Below are 18,605 nucleotides of genomic sequence, written 5' to 3' on the forward strand. Positions count from 1 at the left end.
GCTTCAAATGAATACCTCTAGTTCCTCCAGACTAACTTCTCTTTTTTTATGGATTCAAATGTTATTCTTTTATATAACATAGTATATGTTTCATACTCTGAAATACTCTGAGCTCAAACGGGGTGGAATTTCTGAGGCTCTGACATCCTAAATTTATTCTCTTTGCTATTCTGCTTCTTTCCTGTTTTCAAGAGAAGCATGTAGAGTGGCAGAAAGTGTACCTTTCTCTATTTTTAAATTTTTATTTATTTATTTTTGTGGTGAGGAAGACTGGCCCTGAGCTAACATCTGTTACCAATCTTCCTCCTTTTGTTTGAGGAAGATTGTCACTGAGGAACACTTGTGCCAATCTTCCTCTATTTTGTATGTAGGATGCCACCACAGCATGGCTTGATGAACGGTGTGTAGATCTGCACCTGAGATCTGAACCCGTGAACCTTGGTCCACCCAAGTGGAGCACACGAACTTAACCAATATGCCATGGGGCTAGCCCCTACTTTTTTATTTTTTACTAGAACTTCTAGCAAACTCCTTAACTTTTGAAGGAGATTCTGAAGGTAGGTTCTATAAAAATCTTAGAAAATAATCAGTAAAAAAAGTCTATGATGGAAAGAAAAAACAGATCTCCACCATTTGCAACAGGAACTTGTGCAGTCTTTCATTTGAGCTCAAACAAGGCAGGACTTGGGCAAATGTAGATACAGCTTGGAGACTCACACAGGCATGCACATTCCTGTGCAAGTTGATTTTTCCTTCTCATAACCTCATATCATGGAAAAGTAAACCTAATAGATAACATGCCAAAATTGATATAAATATCAATACTTTAAAATATTAAGTATAGAAACATATCATAATGGTCATACCTATAGGCCTACATGGGATATTGGAAGGAAATTGCTTAGGAAATATTTCTAATTTCTCAATATCTATTTATCCTTTATTATATCATTTTCTGTTTTTGCAATGTTTCTCATCTATTCAGCCCATTCATGCACTAACAAACTCAGCATTTCTTAGTGATCTTCAGAATAGTTGTTTTTAATGAAAAAAATAGAGACTAAATCAAATAGGTTATCTGCAGTGAGAGGCTAAATTATTCCTAGGCTTCAAAGAAGAAAGCATTTCAGTTCTTTCCAATGTAGGAACACATTCTAAAAATAACACAAGTTAATCTTGGATGAAGGCCTTTAGAAGAATGTTTTGTTCCTCAAAGTTTAATTTGCTGTCATTTAATTTATTTTAATATCTGAAATCTTTCCTATCAGCTCCTTTAAACAGAAAAGTAAAATTTCTCAGACTTGTAATGTGACTATAAATTTGTTTACATAATTTTATTATTTAATAGTGTAGGGGAGGAAGACATTTCCTCTTCCCAAATGTGGGTTCGTCTGGCCGGAGAATGAATTAAATTCACATGAGACAGAATAGCAAGAGAAAATTAAACAAAGCTTTATGAGGAACCATGGCCTGGGGCCTTTCTTCCCAAAGGAAGAAAGGGCACTGAAGAAGTGGGGTACACATAGTGGTTATATACCCCCAAACAGGGTGTTTCACATGTGATTGAAATGTCCCTCCCACAATGGTCACAAGATTGCCCTGTCAGCACAGTGCTTGATGGACACAGCAGGTAGTGGTCTGCTGTCTCAAAGGGCGTAGCAGGAGGCAAGTCTATTTTCTGGAGCTGGGCAGTCACAGGTGAGCGCAGCAATCAGTTCCTGGCCTAAAGAAAGATGCTTAATCCTTAAAGAAATGCCAAAATTGGGAGGGGGAGGGAAGTCAGTTACAGGAGGTTACCAGACTAGCACAATAAAATGCAGATTTTAAGTCCTTGCCTTTGGTATTGATTAAGAGATTTTAGAGAGAAGGTCATCTCCTTTCTTCTTCCTGGTACAGAGAGGGAGGCACCTTTTACAGATAGAGATTTACCTTACAAATGTAAAGGTGTCCTAACAAAGGGCAAGTTCCATTCCTCGGAGCCTCCTTCCCTGTCCCAGTTTATCAAAAGCAATCAGCCTCAAATAATCCTGATGCCAACATATCTTGGGGTGGCCAATTCCAGGTCCCCACAATAGCATGTTAAAATTATTTTTATGCCTATTCTCTTTCTTCTATGCAAAAGATAAATTTGGTTAAATATTATATTTCTAGATCTTAAAACAGGGTTTCTCAACATTTGTTGAGCATAAAAATAATATGGAGGCCTTGTCAGAATCTCCAGAGAGTCTGAGTGATGCTCTAAGTGTGGCATAAGGTCCAGAAATCTGCATTTTAATAAGAGCCCATATAACTTGCGTGTTGGTGTTGCATGGACCACACTTGGAGTAAAAATAGCCTGAGGCATCACTTGGCAAGAGTTTCATTAGCAGACCCATGTATCAGATAAACTCAAATCTATTCTCAATCTGGAACTTTATAATTAATTGATATATCTTTAGTCTGGTCATCAATAATGGGACCGATTTATTTGGGGGCAGTTAAAAATTACCTCTCTAATATTCTTAATATTAAGCAATTGTTGAATTTAAAATTAAGAATGAGGGGATGCAACAAGGTGTAGGACAAAGCGTGAACTTTGGAATCAGACACTTCAGAGTCCCAGGGTTTCCTGAGTGACAGTACTAACAATAACTACATTAAAGGATAATTATGAGGGATAAAATAAATTTTTGTATAATGCCTTTGACCAACAATGCGGCATCTATAAACACTTCATGAAAATCTGTAATTATCTTACTTTTTCCTCTTGTAGGAAGGTGTAAAATGGTTATTTGTTTTTCCTAGTATCTTTCTAGTAGCTAACTTATCAAATTAGCTGTCAAATCCTCTTGCTTCTTTCTAAGGTCAGGTCAGCATTATTTCTTACCAGGATTACTACAAAAAGCTTCCTAATTATTATCCTCAATTCCAATCTTACCTCCTTTCAATCCATTTTCTGTAGTGCATCCAGGCTGATTTTTACTAAGATCCAAGTCTGTTTTTCATCTCTCTGCTGCTTTAAATTAGCAGTGGCTCCCTATTGTACTCAGAAAAAAAGGCAGCCTACAGAGTCTTTCATGATATGGACATTGCTTATTTCTCCTGCTTTATTTCTAGTCATTCCTAATTTACTCTCTACACTCTAGCCATACAAAAATGGAAAATTCCATTAAGAAACTAAGTTCTCTCTTACCTTTTCCTATTTACCTTACTCTACCCTTTATCTGGTGAAACTGTACATGCATTTCAGGCCTCACATTAGACATTTTTTCTTCTTAGGTGTCTTGTTTTCCTAGACTTTCAGATTTTACTTTTCCAGAAGTCTTTCTATGACCTTTACAACAAGTATCACCCTGTATTGTAGTTGCTAGGCATGTCACTCTCTCCTAGTAGATCATGTGCCCCTTGAGAATGGACAATATATTTCCTGAGTTATCACTTTCCGGTGCCTAACACAGTGCTTGGCTTCTAACACTTCCCCACAAAAATATTTGTTGAGAGAATGAAGGCATGTATACAAACATCTTATTGTATACTACTATGTCAGAGGAGTAGGTCCTAGCTCTGGATTTATCATCTACACTTGACAGACATGGTAGAGAAAGGAATGTGGTAAAGTTAAAGGCCAATAGGAAACCGTAAGACAATCAAGCTTCTGGATAATGTTCGGGGGTTTTCAGAAGGAACACAGACATTGAAGTCTTTGGAGCCGTCCTCTTAGGACTGCCGCTGGACGTGTTTTGCTGCAGTCTATCAACATAGCTTCTGTCACACAATATATCGCAGCGTCTTTCTAGCTCTGCAGGCACTGAGACTAGTGTCCTCATTATTCTTCACTTCACTCCCTCTTGCATATGTTAACATCAAAGGAGAAAAATGCTAAAAGTTCAGAAAATAGAAGACTATCAGCCCTTTATTAATCAGGGTCATATTTATATACCTTTTTTAAAATAAAAATCTCTTTTGTTTAAACCAAGATTTTCCCTAATGTATTAAAGACATTCTAGAACTTAGTAAGAAATACATTTACGTTTCACACATCTGTGTATTGTGCACCTAAAGATTCTGTTTTACCTATGAACTCAGCCCTAATTGTTTTACTAATTATGTTGTCATCAGAAATATGAATTTCACAAGGATGTGTTAAGTATTACGTACCTACAAGTTGCCAGACAATACGCTAGATAAACAATGAATACAAAAGGCAAAGCTGTTGCAGGCACATGTGATCACGTGATCACAACACTCATGAATTTATGTTCAGTACAAGATGTATTTTCAACAATTATTTTGAAGTGTTCTTTAAACCTCTTGCTAAATTTTACTTTAAGGCAATTTTTCAGGATTTTGTAAACTGGCCTCGATAAAGGACAGTATATGCACTTCTTTAAAAATAATTCTGTGTATAAAATTTACAGAGTCTTTATACTTGGAGGTATTTTATGTCCAGATACAAAACTAGGTAGATTAACAGGTGGGAAGGAAACTTCTGAATTGTTCAAACTTTTCATGCTAGAAATAGTGCTGTCATGTATCTGATTATTATTGTCAGGCAAATCAGTGAGTGTTTTATTATCATGATTTTTTTAATTCAATGGGTGATATAGCATGCAGATTGACAGAATGCATGAATACTGAGAGCAGATATTTTTATAATTTTAGTAGAAAGAGAAAGACAGAAGCCATAAACATATATTAAGTGCCTGTTCTACGTCAGACATAACGCTAAGACTTTTACATGTGCTAGTCAAGCCACATAGATATTGCGAATATTAAATTATATTTTAAGAAATATATAAATCAGGGGCTGGCCCCATGTCCCAGTGGTTAAATTTGCACACTCTGCTTCAGCTGCACAGGGTTTCACTGGTTCAGATCCTGTGCGCGGACCTAGCGCTACTCACCAAGCCATGCTGAGGTGGTGTCCCACATAGCACAACCAGAGGCACTCACAATTAGAATATACAGCTATGTACTGGGGGGCTTTGAGGAGAAGAAGGCAAAAAAAAAAACATTGGCAACAGATGTTAGCTCAGGTACCAATCTTCTAAAAAAAAAAAGTACATAAATCACCTACTACAGTTCTTGGAACACAACAGGCAAAGAAAAAATTTAAATATAATTCTTTTTACTGTTTATAATCAGCCTGAAAAAGAAAAATTTCCCTATTTTACAGACTAGCAAAATGAGCTTCAAAAACACTGTTCTTGCCCAAAGTTGCTTCACATGGAAGAGGCAAACCAAGATACAAGCCCTTTCTATTTGTCTTTGATTTTATTATGTCAAATCACTTTACTGAATCTGCACCCTTTGGACTAAGGGGTGTTGTTCATACCTTCCATAAAATTCAGTGAAGGGCATACATTTCCTTATGTAACCCTTTCCTTTTTTTTTTTTCCTGTAGCATCCTTTCATTATTTTTCTTACACAATGATAGTACCTTGATTTTCAAGGCTACTTAACACAATTTGCTGAAAGAAAAGACTTGAGGACATGTTACAAACATCTCAGCGATGGGTGTGCTATAGAAGCAATCAGGAATGGGGACTCAGAAATTATAGTGTCAGTCATTAAAGGAGAAATCTCATAGACAGGGAGAAAGATTAGATAAGTTAATCATGGTAAACCTGCTTTGTAGACTAAAGTAAGAATTTGGATCTTGGAGGAGACTAAAAGTTAGGTTGAAAGACAAAAAATATATATATATACATTTTCCAAATGGAAGACAATGGAAAACATTTCTTAACATATTCAACAACAAAAAAAGTTAAAATGAAGTGTTTAATTATTTTTGTTTTAATTACATAAAGCACAGGATAAGGGGCATGGTTCAATAGCAGTTAATTTCCAAAGCCTCAGAAAGTGTGTGTGCACACATATATATATACACACACACACACACATACGCAATAGCAAAAACAATTACTAACACTGTAGCGTTACTCTTAGCTAAACAGCTAAAAGTAGTATAGTAAAGCAGGTAAAGACATAAATGCACCGGTAATCTGCCTTAATCAAGGCAAAGAAAGCAAGAATTTCCCTGAACCTCATTAGAGCTATTGTGTTCAATTTTGTCTAATATTAAGGTGGACATTAGTTCAAGAGTTGAAGGACTACGAAATTCTTGGCTTTGTCAATATGAACTTGGGAAGACTGGCATAGTAACAGAGATTAAATATTAGAAGATATTCCTGAGGGTTTCGTTGGGCAGAACTGGTGCTAATAGGAGCAGATATGAGGAGGCACTTTGGCTCAACATATGAAAAAGTGTTTCAGGCATTAATACTAAGTAAAAATGGGATGGGTTATTTTATGAACTAGAAAGACATCTATTTGTGCACATTTTCAAGGAAAGGCTGGATGATTTTCTGGCAGGGACACATACAAGGCATTGTAATATCTAGGTAGATTAGATGACCTTAAATCCCTTGCAACTCTGAGGTGTGTGTTTAAACGTAGCTTTTGCCTTTAATTGCCTTTATACTTCAGAACGTGAAATTCCATTTCACCCCTCGTTAAGGATATAGCAGTCTTTTACTTTAGAAAACGGACGTCTTGGTTTCACCTCAGTATTTACTTGTAAGCCACAAAATGTTATTCAGGGACAACATTTCTTTCCAGGAACATTATCTCTTAAATAGATATCTGAGAATAAGTCTTTAAAAAATATTTCTGGAACAATTTTGATCCCTGTGTCCTTTTTATTTATGTCCTTCCTTTCAAATCCATTAATGAAACAATTTCCCTTTTCTATTTCAATTTCTAGGGCTGTATATCATTTTATTTAGTTAGTTTAATAATGAGGTGGGCCATTGGTTATAAAAGATGCTTTGATCAAACAATTTTCCCTAACAGCCTGGAAAAGAAAAGCTTTCAGAACCAAGAGTTAAAGGATGTTGAGCTTCTTCAGGGAAAATATCTTATCTGGAGAAAGAAGATTGTGGCCACTTATTGTAGCAATCATAAGTACTATAAAGACTTGGAAAAAGTTATCATTTGGTTTTAATCAGGTTACTCAAATAGAACAGCTGCAAGCAGAGATTGCTGTTTAGCCTGAAAATGGGAAAGACTTTCTCATAAAGTATAATGCTATAGGGTCATATATGAAAAATGGGACCTTTCTCTGCTCTTTTCATAACAAAGCATAAAAGCATGTTTTTACCAGTCTTGGGTCCAACTGGATATTGATTAATATCAGCGTATAATGGCCCAGATGTACTTTCAAGGACAAAGGTGGGTAAAAAATTCAATTTCATTGCAAAATTCATTCTTCTTCATCCATTTTATTTTCTTTGAATTATGATTTCCAGCTTATTAAAGATCATGAAATTCAGAAGTTTGAATGAAAGATTCTTTAAATCTCTAAAATCTCACCCTCCGGTGAAATTTTAAGTTGCCAACAAACAATAAAAAGTTTTTAAAGTGAATCTCGCTCTTTAATTTAAATATTGAAGTTTTTAATATGCATCTTTTCGGCAGGGGACAACTGGAGATGCATGAATTGACCCATGATGTTCTTTTTATTATTTTAAAGGAAGAATCAAGGAAATCAGAAGAAGGCATGAAAAATTACCATTATGATTTAATTAACCGCAATTTAATGGTGATATGTAAAATGGTAATTTTCTTCAGTAACATCAAAGCAACACCTAGGTTTAACCCTTCAAGTGTTTATAACTATATTAGCTATGATCGGTTTAGATCTCTTTTTAAGAAATTGAAATAAAAGACACTTCCTTCACCTTCCAATCTTTGCGAAGCATGAGAGAAACAAATTAACTACTCTGGGGCTGTAATTGGCATTCATATATAACCTGCTGTCCATAGGCGCTGCCCTTCTTGTTTAACTGATTCTCCCTGTCATCCTAAAGGCAAAAGAGACAAACTTCCTGTAGAAGGGGTATTTTCAGTGCATAACAGTCTTCACCTTGACAGCTCTACTTTTCATTCAGACATCACTATCTGGCTGTATTTGCTGCTCTTTTCTGGGCAGCACCTTATCACAGCTCTGTTGGGGGGACGCTCTGTAGTGGCAACCTGTTTCCTCTCCTTTAACACTGTCGCTGCACATTATTAGTTACTGTGGTAACAACTCTTTGACCTTCTGAAGCTTAAGTAGAAAAATTTCTGATAATTTTTAGTGTATTTTAATAGGCTGTAATGGACTGGAATATCCCAGTTTCTATTTTAAGATCATCCTATTGACAGTCAGGGGAACTTACGTTGTAGAAGACAGAAAAAGAAGAATTTAGGTCAATCAAAAATGTGTGTGCAATGCAGCTTATGATTTGAAATACTCTGTGTTTTCAAGGGTATGGAGCAACAGACATGCGCAAGCAACGTTGGTGTGAGTAGAAGTGTAGATAGACACTTGTCTTTGGGATATATTTTGAACTAAGAAAAAACCATGCTCTTTCCTTCTTCATGCTTTCCAAACTGGCCTCACTAACTGGTTCAGTATCACCACCAGTCTGTAAAAGTTAGTGCTTTGTTATTTTAAAAGAATTATATATTAACTAGCTCATCATACAATAACAAAGCAAGACCCCAAGGAAGTGATACAAGGGAAGGACCCCTGACATCCCGGATACATGACAGACACAGTGTTTAAGCAGCTTGAAGCTCTTTCTTACTGGTGAGTCAACTCAGTTGCCAGCATATAAATGAGACACACCTGCAAGATGGTAGCACTATGCAAGGAAAGATGGAAAAGAAGGCCCAAAGACCCATTGAGCCCTTCATAATATATGGCTAGTTGGAACTCTAATTTGGCCCCTGCCATTGTGAATTGATAACATATAAAATAGGAAAATGATTTTCAACATTTATTAACTACGAATTTCTTCACTGAAAGGACACGTGAGTCAAAAGTATAAAACACACAAAAGAGGAGAGGCTCTGGTTGATGCGAGGACGTTGTAACAGATCATGACAGGGCCTGTGTACACGGAGCCTATTAAGTGCACACAATTAGAAACTCTTTGAGTCCTATAGGCCAAGTATATTTTAAAAGCTGCGAAAATATGCAGCAGCAAGAATTCAGAACACTGAATCCAGTCATTAGGTCTTGATGTATTGTTTTACATGGTAATAAAAGTTGTTCCTGGGTATTTTAAACCCCTCATGGCAGGGGAAGATATCCAAACCAGGGAAGTTTTGTTTGGGATGCCTAGGACATAGCTTCCGCGCTGCCTATCTATGTTACTTTGTTTACTTCCCCCTGAGGAACAGAAGATGAACAGTGGGATTTTCAGTTGTAGCCTTTGTCTGTGCTGTTCTTGTATTCTTTTGATGCAAAATAAAGTTTGTCAGCTGAATAGATTTATTCTGTCAAGTATCAAAGTTAGTGCCATTCTTTCAGACTTGGAGTCAAGAATGGCCCCATAAAAGCTCTAGGCTTCCAAAATACATTGCTAGGAAGATATTGCTATAGGAAAAGGCATGTATTGTTTAGGATTTTAGAGATTTTCTAGAACTAGGACATTTTCTGAAAGTTGTATTCGTATTTTCATAGACAGTGTGCCTGATCTAAATTTAATTTCTTAAATGCTCGGATTTAAAATTCTTCAAAATTACGTAACAAATTTGTTAAGTAAATGGTGTGGGACAAACAACAGCAGCAGCACTTGGAGGCTGGTACTCATGAGCAGAATAGGCAGCAGGTGCATGCATCCCCAGATCACTCGGTGTCGTACAAAGAGTGATGCTGATGCCCATAAGCAGCTGCTGTATCCTAGAGCTCTGTCCTACCAGAGAGACTCTGCTGTCTTATTTTTCTTCCTTTGGGTAAGCATTCAAGAGGCTTTGTCACTATAACAGATCTCCTGAGCTGGGGAACAAAGGACCTGATCTTGGCAACAAAGGACCTGATCTTGGCATCGGGATCCTTCTGGAGAGGAAGGGCAGGAGACTTAGCGTCAACCTCAGTCTTCTTTTGATTCAAAAAGTCTCACATTGGAAAATTAGTCTCCTACGTTACAGTCTCTTCAGTGGTGAAAACATTGGCATGATATTATAAGTGACTGTCTCCCCTCTTTTCTTCCCCTGAATCTCTCTCCAGGACATTGGGAGACTGTAGTGGCTTCCTGGATGGAAGGCAGTTGAAAATTATCTCTGGAAGGGAATCCAACCCAGGAGTCCTTCCACACTCAGTGTTCCAGATGCTCCTCATTTTTCCTTTTCAATCAATCATCTGGATGTTCCCCTTTTCCTTCTTGCACAGTCTTTTGGATAGCCCTCCTCTTTTCTAATAATGGTTCCCAGCTTCTTACTGATTTGCTCCAGATTTTTGAAATGACTTTCCATCTAAGTTCCAGTGGACACTACCCCAAGCATCAGCTTCCAGCAGAATAACTGGGGAGTGTCATCTGTAGTAGGTACAGCCTCCTACTGACAATTTATCATGTAACTTTCTTCAGATTCTACCCAGCTTCTGTGTTAGTTTATGAAGCTGTGTTCTACCATGGCCTCCAGACTTAATAGACTTGGTTTTCCTATCTTTGCTCCTCTTCCCCCTTTTCCTTGACTTGCTTACAGCCCATGCACCCTATCATAGGCCCTCCAAAGAACTACCTTATTCTCTAGGTGAATGTGTGTCATCTCTGGGTATTACAATTGAATCCCTCCCTGCCCTGAAATAATGGGTGTCCCATATAGAGTGTGGCCATTAAACAAAAAACTTGAAATGAACACAAGTAGCATCATTTGGATCAGGTTGGAACTCATGCACAGAAGGATTATAGGAGTCTTCTCTTCACCTAGCTTACTTCAGGGCAATGTACTTGGGCCAAGGTACACACCACGTGACAGGATTTCAGAAAAGGCTCCCTCCTCATTGTTTTCCTTAACAATGAATGCCAAAATATGTGTGGTCTTGTCAGTAGGAAGCAAATATTTAGAGCTTGGCCACTGTGGTAGATGCAAAGATGGCACAGCCCAGATTCCCCTTCAAGGAAGAACTTACAGCCCAGCCATAGAGAGTGTGCACCAGAAACAGCATGCAACTGTTAGCTCCTTCAGGGTTTGCTTCAGCTGAAAAGAGCCTCCTCAAATTAGGTTATGCCTTTCCCATGACAACTTGCCTCCTGCAGTACGAGACTAAGCCAGAGCTGGAGATATCTTAGGGTAGGACCAGGGATCTGACTTCATCATATTGCCATTTAGCTAACCTAGAATCTAAGGAGTTAGAAAATTCTAAATTCAAACCTAGCCTTGCATGTCAGTATACAAGTGTATCTGTCAAAGTAGGAATATAGAACTTACATTATTTAAAAGTTTTTAGCCAGATTTTAAAATTTTAAATATTTATACATATTGTACTTCTACATCTTGCCACAGGCCAAGCAACTGCACACTAGGAATCCTGGTGTGCAAATGAAACACTGAAATGATCTAATGATGACCAGAGGGCTTCTTCTAGAGTATAAAGCAGTCACACTTCCATGTTTAGTATTTGAGAGATAAATTTTGTTTTTTATTGTGTATATACATTTTTGGATTTTCATTTGAATGACGTGAAAGAATCTGATCTCTGATTATTAACTGTTATCAGTGTTGAGGAAAGGTCTTTTGCAAATATGAGGAGCATCACTTGATAAAGACTGGAATTCATAGGCAGAAGGGTTACTGGGTACAGGGTCCTTCTTTCTCTGTTATCTAGTGGAGAAATTCGGGAGCCATGCACTATCAGAGGGATCCCATCTCCTTGCTCTCCCTTTGTATGGCTCTAGAAGGAAAGTGGTCTTCCATGGGGTGAACATCCATTTTGGGCTCAGGCACCACACTGTCCGAGATTATGTGCTAGCTAATTCGGGTGGACCTTGGGGAAAAAACAGCTTCTCCAAACCTAGAAACCTTGGGGATCTCAATTCCTGTGGAAAGATGAGCTGTCTGTGTGCAGTCTCTGTGGATGGAGTGGATGGGTGGTGAATCTTTGGTTCCAGCTGGTTTGTTAACAGGAAAGGGAAAGAGGTTGACTTGGGCCATTCACCAGACAATCTTAGTTTTCTCGACAGTCTACAGAATGAATAAATAGGTAAAAATGGCACCCATGTTTCCAAAGGTAAGAAGTTGATAGGTAAAACGTTTACAGAAAAGGACACGGTTCGTGCTCTAGCAGCCAGTCTAAATTGGAGTTGTTTTTCTCTTTGGTTTAGTGATATAATCACGTGAATCAGGAATTCAATTCCTTTAAATTATAATCTGATTTCCTGGTTACCTGTAACCTCTACATAGGTCAAAGAAAAAAATGAATTTTATGTTAAAGAAGTAAATTTCACATTTTGAAATTCTGAAGGAAATACAATTTTAGACCTGATGTTTCTATAGCATGCATGTAGTATAAATACGTGGCTTTCGAATATTAACTGCCTTAAGCATTATGTATATTTCTTGAGCCAAAACATTTCTATGACAACAAAAACATATTTATACATTAAAGTAAAAGGTAAAATTTATTACACACATATTCATTGCTTATTAAAATACATGCATTAGAAATTAATAATTGAAAAAATGAAACAAAATATAATTTTTAAAAGGAAACATCTCCTATTGGTAACATAATATTTAAAGAAAAACAAAATTGCTTGATAACACAATTTTAAGAAAATAATTCTTACTGTTCAGACTGGCTTCTAAAGGTCCACCTTATTTTCACATGGATAGGCATTTGGTATTCTAATAATCAGGGACAACTAATCAAGAAATAATTTGCTGAATTTTTGTAAATCATTTTTCCTTGTGAGTTATTCTTAATACGCTATGTTCTTTTGGCTTTTTCTGCCTGGAAACACTCATGGAACTCACTAGCATCTGCCCTTTCAAATTCTTGAGCCTATCTTTATTGAGGCAAATATGGGAGCACCTACCATTCTGGAAAGCCTAGAACAATCCTTTAAATTGAAATGTAGTGGTCCAGATTCCAATGCCTGGCTCTCACAGGTTCTCTCAATTTTCTTGATGCAAATCGGAAGAGGTTTCAAGTCTGCTAGAGTCCTTTTCCTATCACTAATGCCTGCTTCCGGGCAGTGTGGTGCAGTGGTTAGAAGCCAGGACTCTGGGGGAAAATTGCCTCAATTTAAGAACTGGTTCTAGGATTTACTCCTAGCCCCTCTTTCCCACCAATTCTCGGTACAATATCTGGCAAACAGTAAACACTCAATAAAAGTATTTTGAGTACACAAATAAATTAATATTCTTAGACTGGGTTTTGGGTTCACTGGGCTGAACTTTTAAAGCAGTTAGTTCCTCGTCATCTTTTGGAAGGTCCTATGGTTTAATGACAACAAATGGACTTGGGAGTTAGACATCCATGGGTTGTTTCCTAACTTCCCCAAATGAGCTGTTTTATTTCCTTTCAAAGACTCAGTTCTCACTCTTTTGAAATGAGGATAATATGAAAGCATATTGTGACAACTAAATGGAGATTATCTATTTAAAACAATGCCCATCCGTGTTAGGCATTCAGCCAGGGTTATAGGATCCAACCGAACCCAGCTCATTCCCTTGACCATGAACCCCAGCCCAAGCACGCTGAGTTGGCAGTGTCTTGTTATTAATGAACTCTGAAACTTAATGAACTCTGTGTGTGTGTGAGGAAGATTGGCCCTGAGCTAACATCTGTGCCAGTCTTCCTCTGTTTCGTGTGGGATGTGATCACATCATGGCTTGACGAGCGGTACTAGGTCTGCGCCTGGGATCTGAACTGGCGAACCCTAGGCCATTAAAGCAGAGTGTGCGAACTCAACCAATACACCACCAGGCTGGCCCCGAAACTTATAAATTTTAAACACCAACATTTAGTAAATAATAGCTGTTCTAATTTTTAGTTTTGTTTCACCATAGAAAATATGTAATCGTTCCATCACAATAACAAAGGAATACTTTAGCTTCTTTGCTCATTTTACGAATTTTGTGAAGAGATTTAAAGGGTTTTGTTTATAGTTTTTTTTCCCAGGCCATAAAACTCTTTCATAATACTGAAGTCAAATCTGTCACTTACTAGTAAGATGTGAAAAGCTTATTTAATGAGGTGCTAAATATTGGTCTAATTCAAAACATGCTGCTAGTCACTATTAACATTAGAGATCTACAGTAGCTTAATATGTTACATATAATTAGTACCAATCTTCAATCATTTGGCGTTTAAAGGCATTAAAAGCTACTCAAACTATCTGGCTAAGAAACAGCTGGTAATTGATAATATCTACCCCCAGCCTTAGAAAATTGTAATCTCAGCTGGAAGTCTCCAGATGGGGCTGGTAAAAAGAAAAAAAAAAGTTCCTCATTGCTCTCAGTATAGACTGTACTTGAGATCAAACACAGAGAAAGAATACAGAATGTAAAGAATTAAAAACAGAATTTGTCTATCACTTTGTTATCCTGATATTTTTATTAAATTGGCTGAAAAAAAAATTAATGGTACTGCATCTGGGGGAGAAAACAATAAACAAATCTTTTTAGTTTTCCTAGAAAAATGTTAGCTTTTCTAATTCCGTAGCTGGTAAATTAACCCTATGATGTCTTTCTTAACAATAAATAATATTCAAGTTATAGGGCTACAGATATAGATAAAACAGAAAAACGTCCTTGTAAATACAGATGCAATCAATGAAACTCAAAGATTAATTATCAAGATGTCACACTGCCAGCAAAGGATAAAAAGGCTGGCTTAAACCCAGATTTTTAAATTCTTGGTAGAGCCATCCTTTCACTGAAGTGTATATGAAGTGTAGATGAAATCTAAATAGAGAAAATCCACATTTCTCTACCATAAAGCAGATAATAATCAGTACCTTGAGTGAGTCTGATGAAGTAAAAGTTGATAATTCTCTAATTTTTACTTGTAGGCAAAACAAAGAAGCTTTGAAAGCTTAAGAAGAATGCTGAAATTTTCACAAGGACAAAATCAAGTTCATTATTCAATTATGTCATTAAGGCCTAGATGCACACTCAGGAAACAATTTCCAAAACGATTCAGATAACTATTTTATGGCAATCTGAAACATTTCAACTGGAGATTTGTTATGAAACAAAGGAATTCTTCTCCTGTGTATTTTTTTCTTTACTCCAGGAAATACATAAAAATACTCAGTAAATGGGGGAAGGGAAGAAAAAGAAATGCATAAGGATGTTTCAGAATCTTTTTCTTCCTCACATGCATAAAAAGCAGGGTAAAATAAAAACTAAAGTTCTCTAAAGAACGGCACTGTCCTGTCCCTCTTGCCCCCACACTCCAGCTTTTCTTAAGCCCTTCATCTGAGAGGCTGGAGATAAAAGGAGTTGGTTATCTTAGTAGATAAAAAATGTCACTGGAGAAAAACTTAAATAAAGATTTAGAGACAGTCAAAACTGTGTGGAATGGCAAAGGCACACCTTGACAGAATGAAGTCTTATAAAAAGTGTCAATGAATTTAGTGACAAAAAAAGGAAAGAAGAGGCTTACAGACTACTTACACAAAGCTCTAAGATTTTCTTTTAGGGAGAAAGTTTTCATACTAGCTATTGTAAACCCTCTCACTTAACAAGTTGGCTTTTTTGTAATGTGTCCTTAGAAACATTTCACATGAGAAATGCAAAATTCAAATATAAACAAATATTAGCTGTATTGCCAAAGTTCTTTTACAACAACAATATATTTCCCGCAGTCATTTATTGTATTTCCCTTCAAAGATTGCCAGACAATTAGTCAATGAACTAAAAAATATTTGAAAAGTATGAAATATTCACTTAATACCATGCTAGACAACAGCTCCTAACTTACCTATAATGCACTGATTATGAGAATATAGCTAAAAGCCAGGAGAAAGGGAGAAAAGATTGTATAAACAACCAAAGCAGATTACACACCTTCAATATTTTATTCTAAAGAGAGCTTTCCAGAATCTTAAACACTTTTACATTATACACAATTCAAGTATACATGATTGTTTGGTTCCTCAATTTATAGAAAATAGAAGGGAACAAAATTTAAATTAGAAGGTGAGATTTTCATTTTGTAGCTCCTAGCGCTTGACTCAGCAATACCATCTCTTAGAACTCATTATATAGATGTACTTAAGTGTTTTTGCAGTTGGGTAAGTGTAAGGATATTTACTGCTCTTCCTCATCCTTTCTTTAAGCGGCAAAAAATTATAATCAAATAAATTTCCATTCTGAGGTTAAAAAAAGGATGATTCATCCACACAATGGATTAGGATGCATTTGTTTAAAAAAGTGATTGTCTTCTATCGTACTACTATGGAAGGATAGTAAAAAATATATTATTAAGTGAAAAAATCCAAGATATATCATGATCCCATTGTGTAAAACAATATAATTTTTAATGTTTGAAATCCATAAACATTTCTGAAAGTTTATGCAAGAAAATTTTGAATTTATTATATCTGGAAAATGAAAGTAAGAATGAGAAGGGGTAGTATGCCAAATCACACCCATTTTACAGATGAAGACACTAACGTGAGGAGAGGATAAATAACTTGCCACAGTCTACTGTTTGAATCCTGTACTCAAACCAGGATGTCTAGCTCCAGAGTAGGTGCACTTAATCATTTCACAATGTCACTTTCCATAAGAATAAACGTAAACCTGCATGTGTTAAAATACCAATTTGATGGCTGCTGCTTTTTATCCGTCTGGTCACTTATTCAATTTTATTCAAGCTTCACTTTAAAACAAAAAAAAAAACCCAAAAACAAACAAATTTTAAAAAGAAGAAGAGATAGTTCTGTTTTCTCAATGTTCATCTCTATGCCAATGTGTGTGTATGTGTGTATTTTACAAAATATTCCAAGGTTAGACAGTCTTTCACATAATAACTTTGCCCTCTAGAATTCTCAGGCACACAGTGCCTCTGAACTCCTGCTGGTGGAAAATGTGGTGATCTATGAGTAAAAGCAGGTTTAGAGGCCATCCACCAGAGCTCTGCAATCAGCACTAACTACTCTAGGCCTCAGAGTGAAATTCATGTATTGATTTTAATTTATAAATCCCCTTCTGGTGGCCTGCGTTGCCTTATAGATTACCTCTGCACCTGTAAATCATGCCCCAGGCAGGATTGGTTGTACCCCTCATAAACCTGATCCTTCGATTTAAATGTTAGGGGACTGGAGGCAGATATTTCATTAATCTTTTATGTATTTTTTTTCCTTACACATTTTTCTTCAGGATAGTATGAAGACAATTATATAGTTTTAACCCTCCTTGATTTATAATTTAAGGTATTTGGCTTACAGATAGTACAATGTAAGAAAGGTTAGCCCCGGGAAAATTTGGGACATAGGTATTTTTAGATATCTCAACTTCCTTATTTGACTTCTTTTTTTCACCCTCTAAGACTACTCTCCTATTCCCTCAGGCACCTACTGCTTTGACTTTCTCCTCAACGTTTTTATATTCATTTACATTGCTATAGATTACATGCGACTATTACCAGTTTTTAAATGATACTTCCACACTAATGTTTAAACATTGACAAGGATCAGCCACTTTAAGGGAAACTTTAAGGTTACCTTGGGTTGGGGTTGCTTCATGTGAGGGAGTCAATTTTCAGAGTAGTCGCCAAGCTCATTATAATGCCTTTAAGTATCCTTCTCACTGGTAGAGCTATGGCAGCCATATTTATTCCATCCCACTTGCCCCCGGCTGCAGCCAACTGGATGAGGCATGGCCATTTGACACAGGTTGGTCCAATCCAATCCTCTGGACTATGAAGTTTGACTTGGGAATAAGAGTTTCTAACTGAGATTTGAATCGTGATGTAAAATCTCAGGAGTTATGGCTCTGCATTCAACTGTCCATGGATTGAGTGTGAGAGAAATCAGGCCTGCAAAAGCAAAAAATGAAGAATTTTAGTGAGGACAAGAATCCAGAGGTTGAGAGACACAAACTGTTCATGAATCCCTGTTCCATTCTTGCTCTTGAATTCAATGAGACAGTTTTATTTTCTTGTGGAAATTAGCCCATTTCAATTAAGTTACACCAAATTGGTTTTGTTACTTGCAAACCAAGTACTCTGACTGATGCACAATGACTCCTACCATTCACTTCCCTTTTAAAATAAGTTGTTCAATATTCTCTAAGGAAATAAACTTATTTCGCCTCAGTATATGGGCTTAGATAAATTGCTTCCACTTCTAGCTCCAGGGTTTTGCTTTTGATCTAAGTTAAGCAGAGCATCACATCTTCAGCAAGTATGATTTGTTTAGGAATGGATGCATGGTTCATTCAGAGCCAATGGAATGAGAAGAAACTATTGGAATTTCTTAGAAAGCCTTACTTTTCCTTTGGAATTTGAACCTGCAATTCTGTAGCCTAGAACAACTGGGACTCTTGCTATCAAGAAGAACTGGTTTATATGAAAATAGAGTCAATCTAAAAAAGTACCACCTAACAAGAGAAAGAAAAAGCAAGGTTCTTCTGGTGTCAGTTCATCCCAGATTCAAATCCCGTCTTATTGTTATAAACTCTGTACCTTACAACCAAAAGACTCCTAACTGATAGAAAGTCCCCCAAATACCACTGTGCCAATGTTGCCTCCTTTATCTAACTTATGCATTATTCTTTGAAAAAGAAAAATTTCATAGGATCATTACATTTTGATTTCTGTTTTATACATGCAAAAAATA

The sequence above is a fragment of the Equus quagga genome, chromosome 6, assembly GCF_021613505.1.
Source record: "Equus quagga isolate Etosha38 chromosome 6, UCLA_HA_Equagga_1.0, whole genome shotgun sequence".
NCBI classification, from domain to species: domain Eukaryota; kingdom Metazoa; phylum Chordata; class Mammalia; order Perissodactyla; family Equidae; genus Equus; species Equus quagga.